The sequence below is a fragment of the Meles meles genome, chromosome X (assembly GCF_922984935.1).
Source record: "Meles meles chromosome X, mMelMel3.1 paternal haplotype, whole genome shotgun sequence".
Taxonomy (NCBI): domain Eukaryota; kingdom Metazoa; phylum Chordata; class Mammalia; order Carnivora; family Mustelidae; genus Meles; species Meles meles.
Genome location: NC_060087.1, coordinates 126,291,504 through 126,307,446, shown reverse-complemented (window position 1 = coordinate 126,307,446; position 15,943 = coordinate 126,291,504). Strand labels below are relative to the sequence as shown.

Here is a 15,943-nt window from a genome sequence, read left to right as displayed (position 1 = left end):
TTCATCATCACTAGCCATCAGGGAGATTCAAATTAAAACCACATTGAGATACCACCTGACACCAGTTAGAATGGCCAAAATTAGCAAGACAGGAAACAACGTGTGTTGGAGAGGGTGTGGAGAAAGGGGAACCCTCTTGCACTGTTGGTGGGAATGCAAGTTAGTGCAGCCACTTTGGAGAACAGTGTGGAGATTCCTGAAGAAATTAAGAATAGAGCTTCCCTATGACCCTGCAATTGCACTGCTGGGTATACAGCAGTATACCCAGATACAGATGTAGTGAAAAGAAGGGCCATCTGTACCCCAATGTTTATTGCAGCAATGGCTACGGTCGCCAGACTGTGGAAAGAACCAAGATGCCCTTCAACGGATGAATGGATAAGGAAGATGTGGTCCATATACACAATGGAGTATTATGCCTCCACCAGAAAGGATGAATACCCAAATTTTGTAGCAACATGGACGGGACTGGAAGAAATTATGCTGAGCGAAATAAGTCAAGCAGAGAGAGTCAAGTATCATATGGTCTCACTTATTTGTGGAGCATAACAAAGAACATGGAGGACATGGGGAGATGGAGAGGAGAGGGAGTTGAGGGAAACTGGAATGGGAGATGAACCATGAGAGACTATGGACTCTGAAAAACAACCAGAGGGTTTTGAAGGGGCGGGGGGTGGGAGGTTGAGGAACCAGGTGGTGGGTAATAGGGAGGGCACGTACTGCATGGAGCACTGGGTGTGATGCCAAACCAATGAACACTGTTATGCTGTAAATAAATAAATAAACAAATTAAAAAAAAAGATACAAATGTAGTGATCCAAAGGGGCACGTACACCCGAATGTTTATAGCAGCAATGTCCACAATAGCCAAACTATGGAAAGAACCTAGATGTCCATCAACAGATGAATGGATAAAGAAGGTGTGGTATATATACATAATGGAATACTATGCAGCCATCAAAAGAAATGAAATCTTGCCATTTGCGACGACGTGGATGGAACTAGAGGGTATCATGCTAAGTGAAATAAGTCAATCGGAGAAAGACAACTACCATATGATGTCCCTGATATGAGGACGTGGAGATGCAACATGGGGGGTTAGGGGGATAGGAGAAGAATAAATGAAATAAGATGGGATTGGGAGGGAGACAAACCATAAGTGACTCAATCTCACAAAACAAACTGAGGGTTGCTGGGGGGAGGGGGGGTTCGGAGAGGGGGGAGGGGGGTTATGGACATTGGGGAGGGTATGTGCTATGGTGAGTGCTGTGAAGTGTGTAAACCTGGCGATTCACAGACTTGTACCCCTGGGGATAAAAATACATTATATGTTTATAAAAAAATAAGAAATAAAAAAAATAAATAAATATGTAAAAATAATTTCAATGATTTTAACATTTTAACTCAATATAGCCAAATATCTTCATTTTAACATGTAATCAATATAAAAATTATACACTTCAGTTTTAAAATTTAAATTACTTAAAATTATGTGAAATTAAAGATGCAGTTCCTCATTCACTCTATCCACATCTCAGATGTTCTGACACATGTCTCTAAGTTCATATTATATTAACCAATATGGTTTTGGAACATTTTTGATACATCTAAAATGTTCAACATAGATTGGTTGGCCCTTTCGGAGGAAGAGCTTAAAGGAAAATCTCATTAATTCGGGCTCCACTAGTTTGGAATTATGATAATTTTATCAAAGTTCAGCTGAAGTTTACACTGATTGTTCTGTGGAGAAAGGTTTTACTTGGCACATTCACCATATAAATCAGATCACAGGAGGCATGCTTAATCCACTTAAGAGTATTAAGCATTTTGTGGGACTTTAGTACATTTATGAATGCAAAAATATTCTGTATGCATAGCAGAGTGTCCCATATTCATTAAAGGATATCTAACAGGAACCTTTCCTTTGGGACACATTGTTAGCAGTTAGTTACACTTCGCAGTTTTCAAAAGATTTATATAAGTCAAATTTGCTTTAAAGTTGTCTATAAACCTGATTTGTTAATATTTCAGATAATTATTACTTAAATAAAACTTCACAAATGTAGTCTATATCAACTTAAATGTAACAATAACATGGTGCTTTCTTTCAAGGTGATACTATCTCATAGGGTGGTGAAGTTAATATGAGATAAGACACTTCATAGCTTGCAAAATGTCTCATGCATGTTATTCATTCATCCAGTACTTCTTTCCTGGCTTTTATATGCCAAACTTTGTGGTATATAGTAGGGATATAGCTGTGATCTAGATGGACAGACATGACCCCAGCCCTCAGGGAGCTTACAAGCTAGTGGGGAGAGACAGACAAATAAGTAGGCAATGAAAATAGAAGGTGGTAAGCAGTATGATAGGGGAAGGGCCAGGTGCTAAGAAAACATAGAGGAGAGCCATGTAGCTCCAACTAGTTGGAGAGGATAGTCAGGAAAGCCTTCCTGCAGGAAATGGAATCTAGGCTGATACCTGCAAGTTGACTTGGAGTTAGCCAGGTGAAGGAGTACACTGAATGCTTCAGAAAGAGGAATAGCATGCATATAAGAGGTGAAAAGAAGAGCATGAAGCAGTCCTGGAATGGAAAGTAGTTCTGCGTGACTGCAGTAGCGAATCTGCATGAAAGGGGGAAACACAGGCAAGGTGGGAAGGCCAGTAGCAACCTGATCAATTGTAAAGGAGCTAAGAATGTTAGACTTTATTTATTTATTTGTTGGTTGGTTTATTTATTGTTTCTTTTAAAGTTTTATATAAATTACAGTTAGCTAATACAGTGTAATAGTTTCAGGTGTATAATATAGTGATTCAACAATTCCATAAAACACTCGGTGCTCATCACAAAAAGTACACTCTTTAATCCCCATCCCCTAGTTCACACATCCCCCTACCTCCCTCTCCTCTGGTAACCATCAGTTTGTTCTCTGTAGTTAAAAGTTTGTTTCTTAATTTGTCTCTCTCTCTTTTTTCTCCTTTGCTCATTTGTTTTGTTTCTTAAATTCTGCATATGAATGAAATCATATGGTATTTGCCTTTTTCTGACTAATTTTGCTTAACATTAGACTCTCTAGTTCCATCCAAAACATTGCAAATGGTAATATTTCTTTGTTTTTGATGGTTGAGTAATATTCCACTGTGTGTGTGTGTGTGTGTGTGTGTGTGTGTGTGTGTACCACAACTTCTTTATCCATTCACCCATCAGTGGACATCTGGACTCATTACATAGTTTGGCTCTTGTGAACGTTGCTGCTATAAACATTCAGGTGCAGGTGCTCCTTCAGATTACTACATTTGTATCTTTTGGGTAAATGCTCAGTAGTGAAATTGCTAGGTCATAGGGTAGCTCTATTTTCAACTTTTTGAGGAACCTCCATATTATTTTCCCGAGTGGCTGTAGCAGCTTGCATTCCCACCAACAGTGTAAGAGAGCTCCCCTTTCTCTGCATCCTTGCCAATATTTGTTGTTTCCTGACTTGTTAATTTAGCCATTCTGACTGGTGTGAGGTGTTAGCTCATTGTGGTTTTGATTTGGATTTCCCTGATGAGTGATGTGGAGCACATTTTCATGGGTCTGTTGCCCACCTGGATGTCTTCTTTGGAGAAATATCTGTTTATGTCTTCTCCCCATTTCTTGACAGGATTTTGTTGTTGTTGTTGTTTGCCATGTTGAGTTTTATAATTTCTTTATATATTTTGGATGAAAGTGAAAGCACAATGATTCAAAACCTCTGGGATGGGGGCACCTGGATAGCTCAGTGGGTTAAAGCCTCTGCCTTTGGCTCAGGTCATGATCTCAGGGTCCTGGGATGGAGCCAGCATCTGGCTCTCTGCTCAGCAGGGAGCCTGCTTCCCCCCCCCCGCCCCCCCACCACCTGTGTCTCTGACTACTTGTGATCTCTGTCAAATAAATAAATAAAATCTTAAAAACAAAACAAAACAAAAAAACCCACAAAACCTCTGGGGTGTAGCAAAAATAATTCTAAGAGGGAAGTTTATAGTAATAAAGGCCTACCACAAGAAGCAAGGAAAATCTCAAATCAACAACATAATCTTATATCTAACTGAGCTAGAAAGAGAACAATAAACAAAACCTAAAACCAGCAGAAGGAAGGAAATAATAAAGATTAGAGCAGAAATCAATGATACAGAAACTAAAAGAACAATAGAACATACCAGTGAAATCAGAAGCTGGTTGCTTGAAAAAAAAATCAATAAAATTGATAAACCTCTAGCTAGACTTATCAAGAAAAAAAGAGAAAGGACTCAAATAAAATACAAATGAGAAAGGAAAAATACTAACCAACACCACAGAAATATAAGAGAATGTTATGAAAAGCTATATGCCAACAAATTGCACAACTGGAAGAAATGGATAAATTCCTAGATACATATAAACTACCAAAACTGAAAGAGGAAGAAATAGAAAATTTGAATAGAATTACAATCAGCAAAGAAATTGAGTCAGTAATCAAAAAACTGCAAATAGCCTCTCCCACAATACCTGTTCTTTTCCTTTCCAACCAGGGCTCAGCAGAATGGCTTCCACAAAGAATGGTGGTGAGAAGGGCTGTTCTGCCATTAACAAGGTAGTGACCTGAGAAAACACTGTAATTGTTCACAAGTGCATCCATGGAGTGGGTTTTAAGAAGTGTTTCACTCGGGCACTCAGAGAGATCTGGAAATGTGCCACAGAGTAGATGGGAACTCCAGAAATGCACTTTTATACAAGGTTCAACAAAGCTGTCTGGGTCAAAGGAATAAGGAACATTCCATACTGTGTCTGTGTGTGGCTGTCCAGAAAATATAAGGAGGATGAAGATTCACCAAAGAAACTCTATACGTTGATTCCCTATGTACCTATCACCACCTTCAAAAATCTACAGTTAATGTGGATGAGAACTAATTGCTGCTTGTCAAATAAAGACATAAAACTGCAAAACAGTCAGACAAAAAAAACAAACAAACCCAAAACACCCAACTCTTAACAAACAAAAGTCCGGAGCAGATGGCTTTATAAACAAACTTTCCCAAACATTTAAAGAAGAATCAATACCTATTGTTTTTAAACCATTTCAAGAAATAGAAAAGGAGGGAAAGACCTCAAAATTCATTCTATGAGGGCAGCATTACCCTGATACCAAAACCAGATAAAGACCCCACTAAAAAAGAGAACTATAGGCCAATATCCCTGATAAACATAGATGCAAAAATGCTCAACATATTAGTAGCAAACCAAATGTGACAAAACATTTAAAAAATCACTCATGGGCACCTGGGTGGCTCAATCATTAAGTATCTGCCTTTGGCTCAGGTCATTATCCCAGGGTCCTGGGACTGAGCCCTATGTTGGGCTCCCTGCTCAGTGGAAAGCCTGTTTCTCCCTCTTCAACTTCCCTCTGCTTGTGTTTCCTCTCTTTCTGTCTCTCTGTTAAATTAAAAAAAAATCATTCACTACAACCAAGTGGGATTTGTTCCTGGGATGCAGGGGTGGTTCACTATTTGTAAATCAATCAATGTGTTATATCACATCAATAAAAGAAAGGATAAGAACCATATGACCCTTTCAATAGATGCAGAAAAAGCATTTGACAAAATACAACATCCATTCATGATGAAAACCCACAACAAAGTAAGTTTAGAGAGAAAATACCTCAACATAATCAAGGTCATATATGAAAAACCCACAGCTCCCATCATCGTAAGTGGGGGAGAACTGAGAGTTTACCTCTATGGTCAGGAACAAGACAAGGATGTCCACTCTTACCACTTTTATTCCATGTAGTACTGGAAGTCCTATCCATATCAGTCAGACAACAAAAATAAATAAAAGGCATCCAAATCAGTAAGGAAGAAGGAAAACTTTGACTGTTTGGAGATGACATGATACTCCGTATAGAAAATTGAAAAGACTCCACCAAAGAACTGTTAGAACTGATAAATGAATTCAATGAAGTTGCAGGATACAAAATTAGTGTTGCATCTCTATGCACCAATAAAGAAGCAGGACAAAGAGAAAATAAGAAAACAATATCATTATAATTGCACCAACATAATAAGATATTCAGGGATAAAACTGACCAAAGAGGTGAAAGACCTGTACTCTGAAAACTATAAAACAGTGATGAACGAAATGGAAGATGACACAAAGAAATGGAAAGACATTCCATACTCATGGATTGGAAGAATAAATATTGTTAAAATGTTTATGCTACCCAAAGTAATCTACACACTTAATACAATTCCTATTAAAATACCAATAGCATTTTTAACAAAACTGAAATAAACAAACCTAAACTTTGTATGGAACCACAAAAAAACCCAAATAGTCAAAGCAATGTTGAAAAAGAAAAGCAAAGCTGGAGGCATCACAATTCCAGACTTCTAATCATATTATAAAGCTGCGGTGATCAAGACAGTATGGTACTGGCACAAAAATAGACACACAGATCAATGGAAAAGAATAGAAAACCCAGAAATGAACTCAATTATGTAGTCAATTAATTTTCAACAAAGCAGGAAAGAATGTCCAGTGGGAAAAAGACTCTCTCTTCAACAATGGTGTTGGGAAAACTGGACAGCCATATGCAGAAGAATGAAACTGGACCACTTTCTTTTACCACACACAAAAATAAATTCAAAATAGATGAAAGATCTCAGTATGAGACAGGAAACCATCAAAATCCTAGAAGAGAACACAGGCAGTAAGTTCTTTGTCATTGGCTGTAGCAACTTCTTTCATGATATGTCTCCTGAGGTGGGGCGGGGGAAGCAAAAATAAACTATTGGAACTATATCAAGATAAAAAGCTGCTGCAGAGCAAAAGAAACAATCAACAAAACTAAAAGGTGACCTGTGGAATGGGAGAAGATATTTACAAATGATATATCTGATAAGGGGGAAGCTGGACTTTATTTTATCTCAAGGACAATGAGTGATCATCCCAAGATTTTATGCAGGGCATTCTCATGATCTGGTTGCCTTTTGCATTGAACACTTTAGCTACTTCAGGGTGAGGGGGCTGTGGGAGGGTGAGAATGGAAGCACTGAAATCAGTGAGGCCTTGGCTGAAGACATTGAGGGCCTGAACCAAGAGAGTGAGGGGAGGGAGTCAGAGTTTTATTGATAGTTAGGAGGCAAAAATAATAAACCTTAGTGTTTGATGGGATGTAGTGGGAGAGGGATAAGGAGGGGTGATATGGGCCACTGGGTAAGTGGTGGTACCTGCCATTCATTAAAATTGCAGGTGGAGAAGTTTTGGAGGAGGGTAATGAGAGCACAAGGTCACTTGTGACCATTCTCCTGCTGATGTCTTACAGGCAGTCTCCAAGTGGGGATATCCTGTAGTCAGTTGTATTTGTCCATAACCAAAGTCTGAGATACACTGGCCTTTGAAATTCAAGTGGAAATGATTCAAACCACATTCCACATGCAGTGGGAGCTCTACATCCTTCCCAAAGTCTCTGTAGATTCTTGAGGGTGTGATTAATATTTTTGCTCATTGCCTGTAGAACTCAATTCTGGGCTCTGCTGAATTGGTTCAGTTGATGGATCTTGTTTCTGCCTGGTTTCCTGCTGCATTGCCTCAGCTGTTGAACTAAGCTACTTCTCCTTAATTTTCACAAAACCCAAACCAAAAACTCAGTCACACAAGGCTATTGTATATGCGGCAGATTTGACTCAGTGATTTGTGGAGATGTGAGGGGTTTGGGTGGCAGCAATGCAGGACAATTTTAAAGTGAATAATCATCATCCTTGTTCCTGAGAAGCCCTGGGCCAACCTGCCAACCTCAGCTGCTGCCTCCTCTGAATTGCTTTGCCTTCTCTCCTTTCTCTCTTTCAGTGCTCAGTAGGGATGGAAACAAAGGCAAAACAAAACCAAACTTCCTATTTTATTATGCTAAATTTCCTTGTAGTTCTTTTCTTCAAGCCATCTTTGCATATCCAAAGATTCATAAGGTGCTCCACTAGCAGTGGAATTATCTTCTGGGTCCTTCCCATCCTCCCTCCCCTCTTTTTCCAACCACCACATCTTAGTATGGAGAAGGAGAGGTATGAGTTATTTCACCACTGATAAGAATGATACCCCCTAGAAGAGAAAGGGTCACAGGTAGTTTTTATTTTAAATATCCATATTTAAAAAATCCATTGTTTCCCTTCATTATCTGAGGCTGGCTCTTAAGAGTGGGCTGGAGGTTGAGGTTTGACAGTCAACAACAGAGAGCATCTACTTGAAGCAGGATGAGTGAATGTGATCATCCAAAGAGAATGCATACAATGAGAAGAGAAGGGCAGCCTAGGATGAAAATCTGGTATCCACAAACATCTAAGCCTCACATTTTAAGGGAGCTATGGAACCAAAGGGGCCCTTGGAGTTGACTGAAGAGGAGGAAAAGAAGCAGTGTTTTGTCGTGAATACCAAGGTAGGAGGGTACTATTTCTTAGAAAGGAGGTGAAATCTGGTTTGTGTCTTTTTTTTTTTTTTTATTTGACAGAGAGAAATCACAACTAGACAGAGAGGCAGGCAGAGAGAGAGGAGGAAGCAGGTTCCCCGCTGAGCATAGAGCTCCATGCGGGGCTCAATGCGGGGCTCGATCCCAGGACCCTGAGATCAGGACCTGAGCCAAAGGTAGAGGCTTTAACCCACTGAGCCACCCAGGCACCCCTGGTTTGTGTGTCTTTGTAACCTAAGCCCTTGTCAGAGTGCTTGGACTCTAATAAATGCTCAGTGAATATTTGTTGATTTCAAACAGGCAGCCTTGCTAATCTTTTACTTTTTCATAGTTGAGAGAGCAACTGTTTTAGTTCTTTTCTATATATTTCCAATAGACTCCTCACACTCTCATCACATGACTTAGCTTGAGAACCTTTGACAAGTGTTCCCTCAACATCTTTCTTCTCAAGCTTATAGCCTGCATTTGTCTCTACAGGTACCCTCTCTACCTCAGCATATCTTTGTCTCTCTCTTCTTTCCATTGTGTCTTAGAGAAAACGGTGTTGTTGTTCTCCTCTTTTGGCAGGGCTCATTGTACTCTCTACTAGCTCTTCCCTTCAAGGGAGCTCTGATTTGTGATAATGAGAAGGTTTAGTGAGCAACTAGCCTAGATTAAGAAAAATTACGAACTCCATTATCATTAAACACCATTTGATAAACAGTAACTTTCAAAACATTGCCTCCAGGATAGTGGTGCTAGTGAGGGGAGAGAAATGAAAAAGGTTCATGGTGATGAAAACCATGGGAACTTCTGGTGTATGTAACCTCTTTCCTCCTTTTCCACTTGAAACTTCTGGAGAGAGGACTATATTCAGTTTTAGTTCTTTACAACTCACTTTTGCTTAACCCTTTGTAGTTTATCTTCCTCTGTTGCCAAAACTGTTCTCCAGGGGATTTGGCTCACCAAGTTAATGGATTTTCCCTCAGGCCTTATTTACATCATCTGATTTGAGTAGTATTCCATACTGTCAGCCTCTTCTTTCCTTCCTTTGATTCACTAATATACCATTCAATAGCTTCTCAGCTTTTTTCTCCTCTTTCTTATGGAAACTTGTCATCCTCTAATGTCCTAACTATAGACCATCTTTTTTTTTTTTAATTTTTTCCACTTTATTTTATTTTATTTTATTTTATTTAGTGTTCCAAAGTTCATTGTTTATGCACCACACCCAGTGCTCCATGCAATGTGTGCCCTTCTTAATACCCACCACCAGGCTCAACCATCCCCCCACTCCTTCCCCTCCAAAATCGTCAACCCGTTTCTCATAGTCCACAGTCTCTCAGGCTTCATCTCTCCCGCTGATTTCCCTCAATTCACTTTTCCTTTCCTTCTCCTAATATCCTCCATGTTATTCCTTATGTTCCACAAGTAAGTGAAACCATATGATAATTGACTTTCTCTGCTTGCCTTGTTTCACTCAGCATAATCTCTTCCAGTCCCATCCATGTTGATACAAAAGTTGGGTATTCATCCTTTCTGATGGAGGCATAATACTCCATTGTATATATGGACCATATCCTCTTTATCCATTCATACAGACTGACTTTTGAACGACCGGCACTTTGAACTGTCTACTGCACATTTAAATCAGACCAGCAATTTTAAATGACGTATCTAAAAATAAATTTGTACTTGATTGGATCCTGATTTAAAAACCAGCTATAGATAAATAACTAGTTGTAAAATTGGATAAATTTGGACATGGACTAACTATGATGTTAGGGGATTATTATTACTTTTTAAATTTTTTATTAACATATAATGTATTATTTGTTTCAGGGGTACAGGTGTATGAATCATCAGTCTTACACATTTCACAGCACTCACCATAGCACATACCCTCCCCAGTGTTCTTAACCCAACCACCCTCTCCCTCCCCCACACCCCTTAGCTGCCCTCGGTTTGTTTCCTGAGATTAAGAGTCTCTATGGTTTGTCTCCCTCCCCAGTCACATCTTATTTCATTTTTTTCACCTCCTTCCCTCCCATGACCCCCCACCCTGCCTCTTAAATTCCTCATACCAGAGAGATCATATGATAATTGTCTTTGTCTGATTGACTTATTTCGCTTAGGATAATACCCTGTAGTTCCATCCACGTCATTGCCATGGAAAGATTTCATTTTTTGGTGGCTTCATAGTATTCCTTTGTATATATATATACCACATCTTCTTTATCCATTCATCTGTTGATAGCCATCTAGGCTCTTTTGATAGGCTTTTGTGGACATTGCTGCTATAAACATTCAGGTGCATGTGCCCCTTCAGATCCTTACATTTGTATCTTTAGGGTCAATTCCTAGCAGTGTGATTGCTGGGTCATGGGGCAGTTCTATTGAAATAAGTCAATCAGAGAGAGAGAGAGGAGGAATCAGGCTCCCTGCTGAGCAGAGAGCCCAATGTGGGGCTCGATCCAAGGACCCTGGAATCATGGCCTGAGCTGAAGGCAGAGGCTTTAACCCACTGAGCCACCCAGGTGCCCCTAGAGATGCTTTCTTAAACAAATACTTTATAAGGCAAAAATTGTCAAATAAGTTGTCTGAATTTATTATTTTAAGGCATTCCTGCCAGTTTTAAATGGTAACAAATCATAGGCCTTCTAGATTTTATTCTGTTATGGTAGGATGTCTATTTATCCAATTAAAAAAGGAACTCCTTGAAAAAAACTCTTCTCCCAAATAGGAATAATCCAAAACACAATTATATAACCTAAAAACCTAAAAATTTGCCTGCCATATGCACCGTCATTGTTTGATTTTTTTCAGTCTCTTCCTTTATTTGTAGAAATATATTTTAGTGTCTTTTGAAAACTTTATTTTCTATAAACAGAATTCACTAAAAGCTTCAAAAGGTAAAGTTTTTATCAGTCCATTTACTGAAGACTCAGATAAGATCTGTAAATGTCTTTTAAATGATTCTGAACAAAATGCAACAAAAATTTCAATAACTAGAAGAGGGATGCCTGGGTGGCTCAGTTGGTTAAGCGGCTGCCTTCGGCTCAGGTCATGATCCCAGTGTCCTGGGATCGAGTCCCACATCGGGCTCCTTGCTCAGCAGGGAGCCTGCTTCCTCCTCTGCCACTGCCTGCCACTCTGTCTGCCAGTGCTTGCTCTCTCCCTCTCCCTCTCTGACAAATAAATAAATAAAATCTTAAAAAAAAATTTCAATAACTACAAGAAAGTTCAATTTTAGAGGAGACTTAGGTTGATTTAAAATGTAGTTCTTCAAAGGCTCAAAAATGTCTAAAATGTAAAAGATGGTGGTCATCAAAGTGAAAAAGCACATACCAATATAATGGGGTAACTTTTGGTGTTCCTATTAGCTTCTTGATGAAAAAGCTGTAATTGACTTAAATTACTGTATATATGTAAAAATATTTGTACATTTTGACAAGTGCAGTTTCTGTTTCAAATGGGCGACATCCAACTTCTTTGGGCATACATAAGAATTATGTGTGCACCATAAATGAATCAAAGTACATTTGTGCTCCATAAGTGTACTTGCAAAAGCAATGTTTTTACAGTGACATTGTGTCTTACTTATGTTTTGTAGTTGTATTGCCACTCAAAAACAAATATTTTATGTTCAATGTTAAAACTTCTAACTGAATTTACAATCAAATTCTCAACAAATTCAGATGTTTTACCAGAATTAACTTCCATTGCTTTAATGTGATTCCGTGAATTGAATGAAAGAAATCAAATTATTGGATATTCTACTTGAAGCATCTGACAGCTCAGATACAGTTAGCATCTTTTAACTCTTGGTGAAATTTTTTCTGCTAGTGGGACCAATATTTTAACAGCTATAGCTTTACTTTCCCTCAAAGTATTAGGAAATTTGGAATGAAAAAATGATTTAAATTAATTAAGAGCAGTCATTTGATCTAAATGAAAATCACATTTCACAGAGTGTTATGCAAGTCTACCCTCTGCAGCTGCATGTTTTCTTTGGGCATATTCTTCTTAAAATAACTATTCATCTTTGAAGGAGATGCTGATGCTTGTTCAGCATATTTGTGTCTTCTGGATGTCATGTGGGCACAATGATATCACTTTGGCTCCCATGGTAGAGAGTAAATGCTGGCAAACATTTTGTGTAAGTTTCCCATTCATCATCCATTTTGGGGGGAAATGGAAATTTGGTACTTATTTTTTCATTAAATATCCACTTTAATATTTTGAGTTTATTGCTTCCCAGAGGGAATCTTATAAAATGGAAAAGCATCACCAAATAATAAAAAGTTGTACATTTTACACCATACAGTAAATAACAGATTCACTGTAACAGGAGCAATCAGACTTCTTTCCATATACAAGTGCAAGGCTATGTCTCTATTCCCTGTTTATATACACCAAACATATCCTGCTCTGAGCAACTTGCGGGTCAAGGTCTGGACCACAGCAGAACTTGCTTGTACATCGGGTGTCTGGCTAGGGCAATAGAGGCAAACAATTTCCCCGTTCCACCGGAGACCAGGGTAAAGTAATTGTCCCTAGCAGTGAGTGTGCTGCACTTATGTCCTTGAATGGAGGGTATTCATCATGGGTCAGCAGAGATGGTCATCTTTTTACTTGGTCATCTTTTACTTTTAACAGTTTTTTCAAAGTGAGCCAACTGTGTGCCATACATGCCTCTCACACACTTCTTGAGAAAACCATGGCAGAAACTGGATCCCTAAAGCAGAGGGTACAAAACACACCCCAGCTTGTTTTAATGCAAGTACTACTACTAATGCTTCATTTAAAAATCACCAGGGTGAATGCTAAACTAAATGGGATTCTGGAACAATAGGCATATACTGGGACTGTTCTGGACAACTGGGATATATAATTACCTTATGTTTGGCTCAATCTAGGAAAACCCATACATTCATGGATAAAGTTCATTTAAACTTTCATCAAATGTGGACTGTATTTGTTTCTGATTGGGGTCCTCATAAGCCTCTCACATCCAATAAACATAATCATTCCTCTTTGAAAAAGGAAGTTTGACAGAATAGGAAGGGCATGGTTTTGACTCTATTGTTTCTAGGTGTGTGACCTTTGAAATTTACTTCATTTCCTCATCTGTAAATAGGGGTCAAGATGCCCATCTTATAAGTGGGTTGGATTGTTGATTGTCCACCTAGCATTGCGCTCATTGCTCTCTAAAATTTCCCTGGCTCACGGAAGAGAAAGTTAGAGCAACATTTCAAATAATCCCTTTCTGGCATGAGTCTGGGTTATAATCTCCCAGTGGAGGGGGACTTGTGTGAATTTTGAAAGGGGAAAGAGGAAGAGAAGTGCTGTAGCAGCTGAGATCAGCACAGTGGCCTCCTTGAGATTTCTGCACTTTTGGATTTTTGGAAAGTGGCTTTCCTGACTTTTATTCGCTTAGCTCTGCCAAAGGTGGTCAAGCTTCTAATTCCCTACATTCAACCTTTCTATTTAATGTACAGAGTTTCTCAGTTTTCCTGATAAGCTCTAACAGATACGTGGCATGATTGTAAGGGTGAGATTACTGGGAAGGTGTAAATCACCTACCACAGAGCTTGACAGGCACCAAGTAGATGCTCAGACAACAGTAGCTGTCCTTATACTCATCAGGAGAATGCCTTAATTGATTCTGTTTCTCATTCTTTTGCTGGGTGAACTGGGGAGAACTCTGGGCCCTGAGGATTCTCCCTAGGCTGTCCCTGGGACTTCACTGGAGGATTAGTCTCTTGGATGAGAAGAGAATTCCAGGATGGACCATACATAATTTTTGAGTGGTGCAAGTGAAGAGTTTGGTTCTCTCTCTTTTATTGACAGTTGTTCACTAAGGGGTGGAACATTTGTAATCTGGGGAGGGGATTTCTTTGGGAGCAGGGTTTCAGTGCCTTTTCTCCCTTACTTGGTCAGGGTTTCTGGCCTTTTTGTCTTGGGCCTGCTGGCTTGAGCTGGCTTCTTGTGGCTTTGTTTCTGGAATGCTGCCAGGAAAAGTTGCTAACTTTCCTGATAACAGGCCTTTACTCCCCCTTTGCTGGCCTCCAGGTATCCTGTTAAAGCCTAACTAACTGCCTACACTAACGGTTCTATCTCAGGACAAAAGCCTATGCTCCATCTTTATGCCTTTGAACCTTTTATTTGCTCAGAAGCCTCTGAAGTATGACCATCCGTTGGAAGATCACTTTTGCCATTCATGGCTCCACCTGCTCCATCTCTGACTATTGTTGGCTCATGGTTCCCTTTCCTGACTGCTGCACCAGGCATAGTAGGTCCAGGTAAAGAAGATTCACAAGGATGACATCTGATCTTCAGAGGAGGAATGTAGGACAAGGAGAGGAAAGCCTAGGGCCTTCTGCTTAGTCAGTGACCCATAGAAATAGCTGGCTAGCAAAGGGATGACTCTACCTTGTCCTGGTGCTAAAATCCACCCAATTCTAAAATACTGTTCCAGACTGTTGTGATAACACTGCTCTATCATCAAGAGTGAGTAGATGGTACTGCCTCTCCTCATTCTCATGTACACAATTTGTGACTTAATTTGTCTCTGTTTTCTAATCTATCCTCACCTATAGGGATGTTGAACAGATAAAGAGAGGAATAGTATTTGCTTTAAGCTCTACCATCCTCCCTTCCCCCTTTCCCACTACAAATCACACCTTAGGGTATAAGGCTCGTCTCTCTCTCTCTCTCTCTCAAACAACAAGTGAACAATGGGGATTAAGTGGGTTGGACTCTTTTAGCCTGCTTTTCTGTTTGTCAAATGATGCAAGCCAAATTTCTCTTGCAAGACACCCCACAGATGTGCCATTATCTCTAGGGTGGTAGCTGTGGAAATAACATTGATACATTAAATGGAAGAGCTGTGTTCTCAGTCTAGCTATGATACCACAGACAGTGCATTTTCTGTTTTCTAGAACTTTGGTTTCTTCATGTGTAGAATAGGGAGTTAGACAGATCTATAAGCTTTTACCCAAAACCCTTCAGTCCAGATATGAATAAGATTTCAAAGTTTTTCAGAATACTAGAAATGTAATATATCTTATATTATGTAACACCTTCAACAGGGTTAGGGACAATATCCTATAATCAAATACATTAATATTTCTGCAGCAAAATGTATGAAAATACATAATGAGTGAGATCGATACTGTAAATAGCCTCATGTCTGATCAGGTCAGACTTAGCATTTTGGAGGAAAGAACGCTTGAGTTGAGATCAGAATGACAAGATGGATTCTGCCATGTAAAGATCAGGAGGGAGAGAAGTTCAGGTAGAGGATCAAGCTAGGGCAGAAGTCATGAGGTGAGAATAAGCTTAGCACATGTGGAACAAAGGGAAGGTCACTATGGCAGAAGACAGGCAAGGATGAAAATGGCATAAGGTAGTCAGTGAGGGAGTTAGGACTCAGATTGCAGAAGGCCCTGTTGGCTTATGTAAGGAATTGAGATTGGGTTCTAAATATAGTAGGGAGAGTTTTG

At 39.4% G+C, this 15,943-nt stretch overlaps 1 pseudogene; it reads left to right on the top strand.

The window, feature by feature from the left end:
- The first annotated feature begins 4,541 nt into the window (after positions 1-4,541).
- LOC123934776 lies at positions 4,542-4,991 on the top strand (annotated as a pseudogene).
- The last annotated feature ends 10,952 nt before the right edge of the window (positions 4,992-15,943 follow it).